At 34.8% G+C, this 14,358-nt stretch overlaps 1 protein-coding gene across 2 annotated transcripts in view; it reads left to right on the forward strand.

The window, feature by feature from the left end:
• LOC124985227 (BEN domain-containing protein 5) overlaps positions 1-14,358 on the forward strand; it is a 1,510,890-nt gene that overhangs the window by 115,547 nt on the left and 1,380,985 nt on the right. The window lies entirely within an intron of this gene.

Here is a 14,358-nt window from a genome sequence, read left to right on the forward strand (position 1 = left end):
TACTTCATTTTTTTAAGGATATGCTCAATTTTTAGCCATATCAATAATTCTTATAATCATAGTATAATGTGTTCCCTAGCCCAAGAGATACCTGACTGTGGGCTAATTTTAGGATCTGTTGAAATTAGAGATTCTTACCTTAATTTAGCTAGACTGTACTTTTCCCTTAATTTAGCTAGACTGTACTTTGATTCTTTTAATCATAATGAATAGCCAGTAGATATAGACAAAAAGGGTTCACAATCTTTTGTTTTCAATAAAGTTGAATACCCCCAAATATTTAGGCATTATCTGTTTTTAGCTTTCCAGTACTGGTGATTTTCTTTCATAGTCAAAATCTTCCTGGACCAAATTCTAAACCGTCCTGGACGAAGGGCATAGTTTATCTTGTTTCATGTTGGGTATGAATACAGAAAGTTTTATCTGTAAGTCAAACAGGACCACCATAAGTATAATCATGTGATTATTTCAGAAAAAGGGCTTTCACTTCCATTCTAGGGCAGAAATTACAGGCTGGTGATGAAATCTATTGTAAGCTCCCCAAATCAAGCCCCAAAGGACATTGCTCTGGTTAAATTCCATTAGATATTAATCAAAAGACTAGTTTGTTCCTAAAAAGATTAGAGAAACATTTGTGAAGCAAGGAAAATTCCTAAAGAAACTATATGTATTTTAGGAAGAATTATGTTATATTGTGAAGTTGTTATGTCATGATGTTTTGCCTGAAAATAAACTTTGTCTAATTACCACAATGAATTCAGTTAGACTTTTATTTTTCAAAATTGAAGAATACTTGGTTGTAAAACTTGTTTTGTTTTGCAAAAAAAAATATCTTATAGACCTGTTATATCTCTTTGTTGCTCTTGTAATATAATTCTCCAAAGGTCAGTCCCATAACTGACTAATTTCATCTTTTCTTTAGTGTCTCTGTCACTAACTTGGAACTTGTAGCCATGCAAGTCTTTTGCCTAATGTGTCATGAGCACAGTCTCTGGCAGCTTATGTGGCAGAACTCAAACTTTTCTACAGGTGGAAGTTAACTGTTCACCTTCAACACAAGATATTAACAGTATCTATAAAATACAATGTTCTTGAAAATCTTTACGACTTCAAGAAATATGATTTTAGTATGCTATTATGATTGTATCCATCTGTTTTGATAATTGCTGCAGTTACCATTGAAGGCAGCCTTAATTAGAGAAAATGGCATTAGAAGCTTCTAACTAATCCTTGTTTTTATACCTTTCTTTATTTATTTTTATGCAGTGCTGAGGATCAAACCCAGTGCCTCTACATGGGCTAGGCAAATACTCTACCACTGAGATGCAACCCTAGGCCTAAATAACCCTCTTTAAAATAACTCATTTCTCATACAAAGTCTCTATAATTACCCTTCATTTTGGTGAAAAAATACCTTGTGTGAGATTATATGGTTTTCTGAGATTATATGACTTTTATTCTTTTATTTTATTTATTTTTGTACTAAGAATGAATTTTTTTTGCCTTGTGATATTTCACTGTTTTGTTGAATGATTACATGTACAAAAATATGATCATACAAGGTGAAGTACAATGAATATGACCAACCCTGAAACAATTGGAATCATGTTGCTGGATGTGGATGTGAGATTTTTTTTCCTTGAAACTTTGTCTCAAAAGTAGAACTTGGGGGAAAAATGTTTAATTTGGATATATGTTGCTTCTCTGTTTGCACATGGAGTAAAAGGCATACCATTTGTGTAATCATACATTTACATAGGGTAATGTTGTTTGATTCATTGTTATTTTTTCCCTTCCTCCCACCCCTCCAACACCTCTTTTCCCTTTATACAGACCTTCCTTCCTCCATTCTTGCCACCCTCCCTAACCCTAACCCTAAACCTAACCCTAAATCTAACACTAACCCCTCCCACCCCCCTTATGTGTCCTCATCAGCTTATCAGCGAGATCATTCATCCTTTGGTTTTTTGAGATTGGCTTATCTCAGCATGATATTCTCCAATTTCATCCATTTGCCTGCAAATGCCATAATTTTATCATTCTTTATGGCTGAGTAATATTCTATTGTGTGTGTGTGTGTGTGTGTGTGTGTGTGTGTGTGTGTGTGTATATATCACAGTTTCTTTATCCATTCATCAATTGAAGGACATCTAGGTTGGTTTAACAATCTGGCTATTGTGAATTGAGCAGCTATAAACATTGATGTGGCTGTATCTCTGTAGTATGGTGATTTTAAGTCCTTTGGGTATAGGCCTAGGAGTGGGATAGCTGGTTCAAAATGGTGGTTCCATTCCAAGCTTTCTGAGGAATCTCCATACTGCTTTCCAGAGTGGCTGCACTAATTTGCAACCCCAACAGCAATGTATGAGTGTACCTTTTTCCCCACATCCTCGCCAACACCTATTGTTGCTTGTATTCTTGATAATCACCATTGTAATTGGGGTGAGATGGAATCTTAGTGTAGTTTTGGTTTGCATTTCTCTTATTACTAGAGATATTGAACACTTTTTCATATACCTGTTGATTGCTTGTAGATCTTCTTCTGTGAAGTGTCTGTTCATTTCCTTAGCCCATTTGTTGATTGGATTATTTGTATTCTTGCTGTAGAGTTTTTTGAGTTCTTTATGTATTCTGGATATTAGTGCTCTATCTGAAGTATGAGTGGCAAAGATTTTCTCCCACTCTGTAGGCTCTCTCTTCACATTACTGATAGTTTCCTTTGCTGAGAGAAAGCTTTTTAGTTTGAATCTATCCCAGTTGTTGATTCTTGCTTTTATTTCTTGTGCTATGGGAGTCCTGTTAAGGAAGTCTGATCCTAAGCCAACATGTTGAAGATTTGGACCTACTTTTTCTTCTATAAGATGCAGGGTCTCAGGTCTGATTCCGAGGTCCTTGATCCATTTTGAGTTGAGTTTCATGCATGGTGAGAGATAGGGGTTTACTTTCATTCTGTTGCATATGGATTTCCAGTTTTCCCAGCACCATTTGTTGAAGAGGCTATCTATTCTCCATTGCATATTTTTGGCCCCTTTGTCTAGTATGAGAAAATTGTATTTATTTGGGTTTGTGTCCATGTCCTCTATTCTGTACCATTGATCTACCTGTCTATATTGGTACCAATACCATGCTGTTTTTGTTATTATTGCTTTGTAATAGAGTTGAAGATCTGGTATTGCCATACTCCCTGCTTTGCTCTTTCTACTGAGGATTGCTTTTTCTATTCTGGGTTTCTTATTCTTCCAGATGAATTTCATAATTGCTTGCTCTATTTCTGTAAGGTACGTCATTGGGATTTTAATTGGAATTGCATTGAATCTGTATAGCACTTTTGGTAGTATGGCCATTTTGACAATATTAATTCTGCCTCTCCAAGAACATGGGAGATCTTTCCATCTTCTAAGATTTTCTTTAATTTCTTTCTTTAGTGTTCTGTAGTTCTCATTGTAGAGGTCTTTCACCTCTTTTGTGAGATTGATTCCCAAGTATTTTATTTTTTTCAAGGCTATTGTGAATGGGGTAGTTTTCCTAACTTCTCTTTCTGAAGATTCATCACTTATGTATAAAAATGCATTGGATTTATGAGCATTGATCTTGTATCCTGCTACTTTATTGAATTCACTTATGAGTTCTAAGGGTTTTCTGGTGGAATTTCCGGGTTCCTCTAAATATATAATCATATCATCAACGAACAGGGATTGTTTGAGTTCTTCTTTTCCTATTCCTTTTCCTTTACTTTCTTTTGTTTGTCTAATAGTTCTGGCTAGAGTTTCAAGGACAATGTTGAATAGAAGTGATGAAAGAGGCATCCCTGCCTTGTTCCAATTTTTAGGGGGAATGCTTTCAGTTTTTCACCATTTAGAATGATATTGGCCTTGGGCTTAGCGTAGATGGCTTTTACAATGTTAAGGAATGTTCCCACTATCCCTATTTTTTCTAGTGTTTTGAGCATGAATCGATGCTGTATTTTATTGAATGCTTTTTCTGCATCTTTCAAAATAATCATGTGATTCTTTAAGTCTGCTGATATGGTGAATGACATTTATTGATTTCCGGATGTTGAACCAACCTTGCATCCCTGGGATAAAACCCACTTGATCGTGGTGCACTATCTTTTTAATATAATTTTGAATGCGGTTTGCTAAAATTTTGTTGAGAATTTTTACATTGATGTTCATTAAGGATATTGGTCTGAAATTTTCTTTCCTCGATGTGTCTCTGTCTGGTTTAGGTATCAGGGTGATATTGGCTTCATAGAATGAGTTTGGGAGGGTTCCCCGGTCTTCTATTTCATGGAATACTTTGAGGAGTACTGGAATGAGCTCTTCTTTAAAGATTTTGAAGAACTCAGCTGAGAACCCATCTGGTCCCAGACTTTTCTTTGTTGGTAGGCTTTTGATGACCTCTTATATTTCATTGCTTGTAATTGATTTATTTAAGTTGTGTATGTCCTCCTTGTTCAGTTTAGGTAATTCATATATTTCTAGAAACCTATTGATGTCTTTGAGATTCTCTATTTTGTTGGAGTAGAGATTTTCAAAATAGCTTCTAATTATGTTTTGTATTTCACTGTGTCTGTTGTGATATTTCCTTGTTCATTCTGAATTTTAGTAATTTGAGTTTTCTCTCTCTTTCTCTTTGTTAGTGTGGCTAAGGGTTTATCAATTTTGTTTATTTTTTCAAAGAACCAACTCTTTATGTTGTTACTTTTTCCGATTGTTTCATTTGTTTCAATTTCATTGATTTTGGCTATGATATTAACTATTTCCTGTCTTCTACTACTTTTGGTGTTGATCTGTTCTTTTTCTAGGGCTTTGAGCTGTAGTATTAAGTCGTTTATTTGTTGATTTTTGCTTCTTTTGTTGAATGCGCCCCAGGAAATAAATCTTCCTCTAAGTACTACTTTCATAGTGTCCCAGAGATTTTGATATGATATGTCTTTGTTCTCATTTACTTCTAAGAATTTTTTTATTTCCCTCCTGATGTCTTCTGTTATCCATTCATCATATAATAACGTATTATTCAATCCCTAGGTATTGTAGAAGTTTCTGTTTTTTATTCTGTCATTTATTTCTCATTTCAATCCATTATGATCTGATAGAATACAAGGTAGTATCTCTATCTTCTTTTATTTGCTAACAGTAGCTTTGTGGCATAAAATATGGTCTATTTTAGAGAAGGATCCATGTGCTGCTGAGAAGAAAGTGTATTCGTTCTTTGTTGGATGGTCTATTCTATATGTGTCTGTTTAGTCTAAATTGTTGATTGTGTTATTGAGATCAATGGTTTCTTTATTCAATTTTTGTTTGGAAGATCTATCCATTGGTGAGAGAGGTGTGTTAAAATCGCCTAGTATTATTGTGTTGTGGTCTATTTGATTTCTGGAATTGAGAAGGATTTTTTTGACCTACATGGATGAGCCACGGTTTGGGGCATAGATATTTATGTTTGTTATGTCTTGCTGATTTATGCTTCCCTTAAGCAGTATGTAATGTCCTTCTTTATCCCTTCTGACTAGTTTTGGTTTGAAGTCCACATTATCTGAAATGAGGATGGATACTCCAGCTTTTTTGCTATGTTCATGTGCATGGTATGTTTTTCCCCATCCTTTCACCTTTAGTCTGTGGGTATGTCTTTCTATGAGATGAGTCTCTTGCAGGCAGCATATTGTTGGATTTTTCTTTTTAATCCAATCTGCCAGTCTATGTCTTTTGATTGATGAGTTCAGGCCATTAACAATCAGGGTTATTTTTGTGATATGATTTGTATTCCCAGTCTTTTGACTCATTTTTGTTTTTTGATGTGATTTGGTTTCTCCTTTATTTGGCTATTCCTTTAGGCTAGTTCCTCCCGTTCCTGATTTGCATCGTGGTTGTTCAGCTTTTCCTCAGGAATATTTTGCTGAGAATGTCTGTAATGCTGGCTTTCTTTGTTTAAATTCTTTTAACTTTTTTTATCATGGAAGGATTTTATTTCGTCATCAAATCTGAAAGTAAGTTTTCTTGGGTATAAGATTCTTGGTTGGCATATCCGTTTTCTTCCAGGGCTTGGTAAATGTTGTTCCAGGCCCTTCTAGCTTTTAGGGTCTGGATTGAAAAATCTACTGATATTCTTATTGGTTTCCCCCTGAATGTAATTTGATTCTTTTCTCTCACGGCCTTTAAAGTTCTGTCTTTATTTTGTATGTTAGGTATTTTCATAATAATGTGCCTTGGTGTGGGTCTATTGTAATTTTGTATATTTGGATTCCTTTAAGCCTCTTGTACCTGGTTTTCCATTTCATTCTTCAGATTTGGGAAATTTTCTGATCTTATTTCATTGAATAGATTGTTCATTCCTTTGGTTTGTTTCTCTAAGCCTTCCTCAATCCCAATAATTCTTAAATTTGGCCTTTTCATGATACCCCATAATTCTTGTAGATTCTGTTCATGATTTCTTACCATCTTCTCTGTTTGGTCAATTTTGTTTTCAAGATTAAATATTTTGTCTTCAATGTCTGAGGTTCTGTCTTCCAGGTGTTCTATCCTTATTGGTTATGCTTTCTATGGAGTTTTTAACTTGGTTTATTGTTTACTTCATTTCAAGGATTTCTGTTTGATTTTTTTTTCAGTATCTCTTACTGTTTATTGAAATGATCTTTTGCTTCCCATGTTTTCTCTTTTAACTGTTGATTGGTGCAATCATTTAATGCCTGCATTTGCTCTTTCATCTCTTCCTTCAATGCCTGCATTTGCTCTTTCATCTCCTCGTTTGCTTCCCTGATTGTTTTAATTATGTACATTCTGAACTCTCTTTCTGACATTTCTTGTGCTGTGCTGTCATTGGGTTTTATTGATATAGTATCTAGGTTTGTTTGGGACATTTTCTTCCCTTGTTTTCTCATATTGGTCAGATATCAGTGGGTCTCTGAGATATTGCAGATTTCCTCTATTGGCTTATAGTGTCCCTGTAGATTTCTAGTATATCACCTCCCAGCCTTCAGTAGCCTGAAGTCTTGGAGGAACTTGATAATGCAGTGCTTCTGAAGAAAGCTGCCTCTAGTCCGCTACTGGGTACAGGGCTGGGCAGCAAAAGACTTCCGCAAGCAGCCTTGGTCTCTGCTGTGGCAGGCGGGGTCCACAGCCAGCTTCTAGGAGCAGGCCTGCCCAGTGAGAGCTTTTCCGCACAGAGCCAGCAGAGCAGGCTGTAGACAGGGCCTGCCGCCACTGCTGGAGGGAGCCAGGCTGCTCGGGAAAGCCTCTCGCTGTCCTGCCCTGGTCCCAGAAGCCACCTGCGGCCGGGTCCCGCCGCTGGTTCCAGGGCTTGGGGTTGGCTCTGTGTGGAAAAGCTCTCACTGGGCGGGTCTGCTCCTAGAAGCTTGCTGTGGACCCCGCCTGCTGCAGCAGAGAGCAAGGCTGCTTGGGGAAGTCTCTTGCTGCCCTGCCCTGGTCCCAGAAACTGCCTGCCGGCTGGGGCCGGTGCTAGGTCCGGGGCTTGGATTTGTTTGGGTCCGGGGCTGTAGATTGCGCCTGCCACCGGAGAGGGCAGGGCTGCTTGGGGAAGTCTCTTGCTGCCCTACCCTGCTCTGAGAAGCTGCCCCTGTCCAGGCCTGCCACCGGGGCGGAGCTTCACCCGGTGGGAGAGACTCACCCCGCAACTCTCTGTTGGTCCGAGTCTCTCAATACCTCCACTTCTTGAATCCTGAGTTTGGAGCAACGGGAGATGTAGTCACACTCTAGTCCACCATCTTGGATCTCCCAAGACTGAATTTTAACGACTCATGACATATCAGTATCAAGTGCCTCTGTGTATCACATTGCATCCGTATTGGAAATTCAAGTGCACTGGGAGAGAGCTAAAGTGTGTTTTGATTTTAAATGTATTCTTTAATTTCTCTGGGGCAGGCCTCAATTTCATCACATATAATATGAAGCATTCATTGGCTAAATGAGCTCCAAGGCCCTTCTAGTTCTAAAGTTCTATGATTGCTTTTAGGGGCAAGTTTGTGGAATAATTTCAATTTCAGTTTTTTCTAAGGCTGAGATAAAGGATTCCATATGAAAGAATTTAGTATGATATAGTGGGAAGACCAAGAGATTTTGAAATCATATCTGATTTAAATTGAATACTCATGTGATGTTAGCTTAGTTTAAGTCCCAAATTTCTTATTTGTAAAATTAAAAAATGGGATTATTGTGAGGATTAAATAAGATAATATATAACATTCTTTACACAGTGTCTAATACACATTGAACATTCAGGGAATGTTGGAGTTTTCTTTTCTCTCTTAGTTCCAAAAGTTTATGAACTTGAGGAATAAAAGACACTGACCTGTCTGTGGTTCTGGGCTTTTCTGTGTTCAAGCCTGTCCTAAATTATTTGTCCCCTAGTGGTCTTTTAAAAATATCTTTTCAAAATAATCAATACTACTTTAAATTGTCAAATTGCAATTATTTATATGTATGGAATACAATGTAATGTTTTGATATATGTAAACAATATGAAATGATTAAATCAAGATAATTAACTTATTTAATCAACTCAACTATATTTTCATGATAAAACATTCAAAATTAGTTATTTGTAAATCCACATTTCTGCTCCTGTATTTTGTATATTGTTATTTCCTATGATTCTTGTAGTTGAAACAATTGCTAGGTTTTGCTGAGTCTGTTTACTTTTACACATTTGAGTATGGGTTATATTTATCTTAGTCAAAATCTACAGTAATTTTTACAGAGTTTATAGAAGAAGAGAATAAGTTCTAAAGAACTCAGATATTTAAATACCAAATGATAGAAGAGAAAGAACAGGAAGAAGATTTAATAAGGGGCCAATGGACCAAAAAGTTTGTCTTTAGAGGAAAAATAAGACCAAGGAAAGAGAATATTTTGAAACAGGAGATAAGTAAGATTACCTATGTGTCTTTTACATTCAAACTTGAACATCTTTGTGGGCTGGACCAACATTTACTTTATCAGGTATCTTTAGCATCTGTTAGAGCAGCTGACAGTAAAAATCAAGTGTATATTTTCTTAATGACTTTGTCCAGTGTATGCTACCTGCCACCAGATCTACCTTATGTATGGTAGTAACTTGGTAATTAATTCTTTTAGTTTCTAAAACTGCATTGGATGCATTTCTTTTCCTCTATAGTTTTTAGAGTTAAAATGACTAAAATTGACTGCATGACTTTTTGAAAGCTCAGTAGTTGAAAAGCACCGTTTCCTCATGTTCTGAAATGTTCCTAGTACTTGAGACTACAAGTCAAATCCCATATAAAATCCAGGGCTTTGTATTGGCATCCTGATCTGAAAACACCATACCTTTCTATCTTTCTTTAGCCTACATAATTTAGCTATACATTTCAAAACTCTCAACTTTATTTAGCCATATTTAGTACTCAAATCATTTGGACTGAATTTTTTGTCAGTCTAAAATTCAGATTATCCCAGTATGATGATATTGGAAGTCGGACCTTTGAGAAGTAATTAGTTAGTGAGGGTACATTTCTCAAGAATGAAATTAGTACCTTTATAAGTCAAGGCCAGAGAGCTAGGTAACTTTTTCTACAATTTGAGGACAAAGTAAGATGATGGCCCTAGAAAACCAGAAAGAAGGCACTCATTAAACTCCTCACAATCTCCAGATCTATGAGAAATAAAAACTTGTTGTTTAAGCCGCCCCATCTGTGGTAATTTATTATGGCAACCTAAACTAAGACAGTGTGATCAGTTATAATTATTATAAGAAAGTATTTCTTAACTTTATACTATGTGTTTCATCTATTATTCATATAATTCTTATAAAAATGTATGGCATAGTTAGCATTAATCTTGTTTAACAGTTGGCAGACCTGGTTCCTATGTACCAATGGTGAAGCAAGCGAAAGAGAAATTAGGAAAACTATCCCACTCACAAGAACTTCAAGAAATATTTGAGAATCAATCTAAAAGAAAGGTAAAAGACCTCTACAATGAAAACTAAAGAACACTTAAGATAGAAATTAAAGAAGACCTTAGAAGATGGAAAGAACCACCATGTGTTTGGATAGGCAGAATTAATATTGTCAAAATGACCATACATCCCAAAGTGCTATACAGATTTAATGCAATTCCTATAAAAATTCCAATGATGATTTTTATAGAAATAGAAAAAACAGTCATGGAATTTTACTCAGCCATAAAAGAAATGACTTTATGACATTTTCCCAGTAAATGAATGAATCTAGAGACTATTATGCTAAGTAAAATAAACTGATCCCAGAAATGTTCTTTCTGATATGTGGATGGTAACCCACAGCAAGCAGGCAAGAGGGGAAGAATAGAAGTTCATTGGATTAGACAAAGGGGAAATGAAGGGAAGGGAAGGGGGATAGGAATAGGGAAGACAGTGGAGAAAAGATGATGAAAATCAAGAAACATAAGCTTCAAATATGCAATATTTCTGGGAAATATTCATCAAATTTCCTAGGAAAAAATCATTACTCATGTAAGTTCAATATTTTTATTTGAGACTAAAAAAAATAAGTGCTTATTTCATCATTTTTCATGTGTTTCAAACATAGGAGGCTAGCCATGAGCATAGATGCCAAATTCAAGATTCAAACAATTTTCATAAGCAAAGATTCTAAGTCACAATTAACAAAGGTAAACAAAAAGCCCTACACTTAGCTTATGCAAAAAATCAACTGCACAAATGTTGATCCTGCCATGTGGAAGGATATGTGAAAATAAAATCTCAAAGTTTTGGTTGATCAATATTATAAAAATTAATACAACTTATGACAACATTAATAAAAGTTCTTCTGACCATTCACAATAAAATTTAATACACTGTATACTAATCAGGCCACAGCGGAAGAACTTTGGTCCATTTCAAGTTCACATTTTAAAGAAGCACAAATTCCTTAGGGAATCATGACTCTGTTGAGTCATGTGAGATCCATGTCTAATGAGGAAAAACTGATAAAAACTAGATAAGCAATAATAATAAATGTGTCTTTTAACATACACAATATAGGAGGTACTCCTAATGTTTAAATAAATAAATGAGAAGCTAACACTGAAAAGGTATACTACAACTGTCTTCAAAAATTGAAGAGTTAACAAGTAAAAAGAAATTGGGGGAGACAGAACTATCAAATTTGCACTATTTGACATGGGTAGGCCACCAATGGTTAGATTGAAGCTCAATATTTGAAAAAATAAAAATCTAATGAATATAACTATCTAATAGTGAAATAACCTGCCCTAGAAAAAATGATCTCTTTTTTATTAAAGATACTTAAAGCAAAATCTAGATGATTATTCCTTGGGTTTTCTATAAAAAAAGATCTCCCCTGAGTAGCTAGATGGATAAGATGCTCTAATTATCCTTTAAAGCCTATAATTCAAAGAACTTACTAAGTACTGCTACATGCCCAGTCAGTAAGAAAATCTAAAAACAAACTGAATAAATAAAGGAAGTATAAGATATGGTTTCTGTTCTAAACATGTTTATGTGAAAAGTGAGAGGCTTCAATTAATGTATGTAAAATAATTAAGAGTAATTAAGTAATAAACTATATACTTTCCAAGATAAGAGATTAGCTCATTGTAGTAGCAGCTTGTACTTGGTGGGACTTAGGTCAGTCCTTGAAGAATGCACAACCCTTGGTGTCTTTCATCAAGCAACTAATCAGTTAATCATTTTTGTTCTTTTTTTCAATTCACTGAAATTATGACATATTTTCTACTTTCCAATATCTGTATGGGAAAATGAACTTATAATGAAATGGTTAAATATCTCAGGTCATTATTATTGGTGAAGAATATCTTATTGCATCTATGGGTCATTTCTTTCAGAGCAATTTATGCTTTTACAACTCTACATGTTGACTGTCTTGTGGGAATCTACTAAAGATTCAGTTCAAATATCATATGTTATCTTTTCTCTAGTAAAATTTTCTGTATTCTTCCCTTTCCCTTACCCAAAATAGGGGTTTTATTGCTTCTTCTTTTAGATCTCCATTTAACAAAATGCATATGTATATAAAACACATGTACATAGATGTATGTAAAACATATTATTATACTTGTTTACCCCACCTCCCCTGCCTATCTCCTTGAAGGCTATTCAAGTATTATTCGTTCCTGGGTGTCAGTCACCTAGTATAGCACAGTGCCTAGCACAGAGTGAGTACCCAGTAGATGTAGAGGGAAAATTATGAGATCCACCAGAAACCTTTAATAGGACAGAATTTGGAAAACACTTCTGGAACACTTCGATTATTGAATCTGGCAGAAACAGATTAGGAAAACCAACCAGATGTTGTTTTTAAGGGCTCTTTTTTTAGCATGTAAATTAAAATTTCATTTAGGAGTACAAGTCTAATTTGGGGACCAAAATGCAGTAGTAGAGTTTGACAAGATTACGTATGTAAATTCTCCAAAGGCTGATCTATCATCATGCCTTTCTGAAACAGTACAATCTGTGTGGAAGGAGAATGATTCTGAGTCTGCATGACAGGGTGAACCATTTCAAATTCATTACCCTTCTAAACCTCCTGCTGGCTTCATCCAGTTACCACCAATTGATCTATTCTGCATAAGTCACCACTGTAGAGGCAGCTTTCTTTTTTTCTCTGAAAAATATTCTGAACTCTAAGTCCCAAAGCTTTGTACCATTGTCCTTCTTCAGATCCTTCAGGGACAGGTTTTTAACTACCTTCCATATAAAATCTAACCTTAGCATATCATTTCATGTCTTCCACAATCTAATTCCTGTCTCACTCTCCCAACTCACACCTTGCTTCTCCATACATAATCTTTCTGGAACTACTTTTCACACTTCTTTACCTGGATGATTTTTTATACTTATTTTAAGCAAGTTCAGGTAGAATGCCTTTTTGGAAGGGTGTGAATAAGATATAGATGCTGGTTCTCTGTGTTCTTATGAGGTACCTTGAGCATTGTATTGAAAATCATGTTTTACTTATTTGCCTCTTCTGCTAATATCCTTGAAAACAGGTACTTTTCAGACTTATATTTGTATTATCAGAACTTAACATAGTGGGTGCATAGCAGTAATAAATGAATGTTTTGTTAAATGAATTAATAACTCCTGCCTACAGCCCAGGAGTAATATGAAATTACCTCCATTTGGTATATAATAGTACTTTTTAGAAGTTCTTTTCAATTGAATGTTCAGTTAACAACTATTTATTTATTGCTCTGGACTAAGTATCTTCTTTAGTTCTACAGTGAATGTAGGGTGTCTATATTTATAGTTATCAAAGAATATATAGTTCTTTTCACTATGACTACCACATATGGGAAAAGTTAGTATTTTATTGATTGGCATGTGGGCATTAAGGCATAAGCAATTAACTGTATACAAAACAGAGAAGGTTTAAGTTCAGACCTGTGTAAGATGAATAGAGAGGGAGATATGAACATAGGCTACTCAGAACAACAACAACAACAACAAAAAAAGCAAAATGAAAGGAACAAATATTTACCATTAAATAAAATGCTAAATGTAAAATATTTTTTCTCCAATTAAAAGATACCAGCTAGTTGGATTAAAAAATAAGACCATACACATACTGATAATGAAAAATATATTTTTTATATTTTAATTTTATTTATTTATATTTTTATTTTTATGTGGTACTGAGGATTGAACGCAATGCCTCACATGTGTTGGCAAGTGCTCTACCACTGAGCCACAACCCCAGCCCTGTTATATTCACTTTTGACCAATGCGAATTGCTCATAAATTTTGTGTGAAGTAGTTTTCAATGTAAGAATAAAACATATTGAGTTTTTGTTACATCCATCAGCAACATAACCCATTTAAATGTCAAAAATGCTGCATTGCCCAAATGTCTATTTCTAGATGTCTCAGCGGGCCTGTTTATCAGAGTGAAATAAGATGTAATTATCATATTATTTCACCAGACACATGCTACATTTAGAGATATATGTCTTTTGTTGTCCCCCCTCCAATATGCTCATAATTTTTATTTCTCAATATTTGTTTCTTATGTGATATTTTTCAAAAGCTGTAGAACCAACATCAATAAAGCACATAACTAATATTATCAGAATTAGAAAAGATAAACCTCAATTGTTTTATTAAATTATTTGTTTCTAACTTCCTTAAATTGAAAAAAAAATTGTTTCCCTTTCTATGTTTTCAGAAAAATATTTTGCACACTATAATAAGGGTGTTTTAGTGTGTAGTTTAACTCAATGCAGCAGTATTCAGTATTTACTTCAAAGAAAAGACTTGCATAAAGACATCATAATGGATTTCAGTTTAAATTATTGCCTTCTTTGAATCCTCCATTATATGTTCTATATTGATTCTTTTATTCTTTTTGTTAAATGTATACAT

This window comes from Sciurus carolinensis, chromosome 1 (assembly GCF_902686445.1).
Source record: "Sciurus carolinensis chromosome 1, mSciCar1.2, whole genome shotgun sequence".
NCBI classification, from domain to species: Eukaryota; Metazoa; Chordata; class Mammalia; order Rodentia; family Sciuridae; genus Sciurus; species Sciurus carolinensis.